Source organism: Triticum urartu, unplaced genomic scaffold (genome assembly GCF_056163025.1).
Source record: "Triticum urartu cultivar PI428250 unplaced genomic scaffold, HENAU_Tu73 scaffold1255, whole genome shotgun sequence".
Taxonomy (NCBI): domain Eukaryota; kingdom Viridiplantae; phylum Streptophyta; class Magnoliopsida; order Poales; family Poaceae; genus Triticum; species Triticum urartu.
The window spans coordinates 30,001-31,602 of record NW_028259720.1 but is presented as its reverse complement, the minus strand read 5'-3'; positions in this window follow the sequence as shown (position 1 = coordinate 31,602).

Sequence of the window (1,602 nt, the reverse complement as noted above, 5' to 3'; positions counted from 1 at the left end):
CGAATTGAAAGAGAGATTGAGAGGGATCAAGAATCCTAATTCTCGCTATTTGGAATGGATCCAATTCTATTGAGTCTGACTCATAGTGATCATTTCTCTTTAGCAAAGAATGACCTTGGTTATCAAAGGATTGAACAACCGGGATCCATTTACTTATGATACCTAGTTGGCATTGATAACAAGGATCTAATGAATTATGAGTTTAATAGATCCTCTTTAGCAGAAAGACGTATATTCCTTGCTCATTATCAGACAATCACTTATTCCCAAACCTCGTGTGGGACTAATCGTTTTCATTTACCATCTCATGGAAAACCCTTTTCGTTCCGCTTAGCCCTATCGGGTATTTTAGTGATAGGTTCTGTAGGAACTGGACGATCCTATTTGGTCAAATACCTAACGAAAAATTACGATTTTCCTTTCATTAAGGTACGAGGGCTTCTTATTCCACAAGAACGAAAGCACCTTTTCATTCTTTCATATACTAGGGGTTTTTACTTGGAAAAGACAATGTTCCATACTAAAGGATTCGGGTCCATAACCACGAGTTCCAGTGCACTAGATCTTGTAGCACTTAGCAACGAAGCCCTATCCATTAGTATTCCACATAAGAAATCCATTCTAGAAAAAAATACAATTAGATTAGCTCTTCATAGACAAACTTGGGGTTTGCGAGCCAAGGTAAGATCGGCTCGGGATCATGGGACCCTTTTCTATCAGATAGGAGGGGCTCTTGTACAAAATAGACTTACTAAGTAATAACCCCATAGAATCTATCTATATAAAGATAAAGAGGCAATCGTGTCAGGAAGCGGGTTTTTCTTTGGCCAAAAGGTACTTCGAACTTGGAACGAGCATGAAGAGATTAACGAGACTTCTTTCTCTTTTGAGTTTTTCTGGCGGACCTGCCGCGCAAGATCTTTGGTCTTCCCCTGGAACCGATGAAAAAAAGTGGATCGCTTCTTATGTACTCGCTCAGAATGATTCTTCTCTATCTATAGTTCATGGCCTATTAGAAGTAGAAGGTGCTCTGGTGCAATCCTTACCGACAGAAAAAGATTGCAGTCAGGTTGATAATAGTCGAGTGACATTACTTCGTCGGTCCGAACTAAGGAATCTGTTAGAAATGTTTTGAAATGGATATTGTTCTCTCTTTGATCAGGGATTGCTATATGAAAAGAAGTGGAGTTTGAAAAAGGGAACGGAATGCTCAAACCGGAACTGCTAGAGGAACGAATTTTCAATAGCATAACTTGGGCTCCTAGAATATGGCGCCCTTGGGACAATCTATTTGATTGCAGGGTTTTGTTCCGAAGCAAAGATATCCGCGGAGGCCGGTTCGTTCGTCCTATTCTGATATTCAGGACCAAGAGGTACTGGATTCTCTTTCGGATAGGCCCTGAAAGGAGAAGAAAGGCTGAAATGCCAACGGACCTCTGTCTATTCTCTAATTCACCCGATCCGATAGTACCCGTTTTTGGAACGTCCAGTGCCAAAGTCACTGAATGGGTAAGTCACCAATCCAATCCCTTTGACAAATCGGATGTCATATTAGATATCATATTCTATATATATAGAAATATCATAGATAGAATAGACATA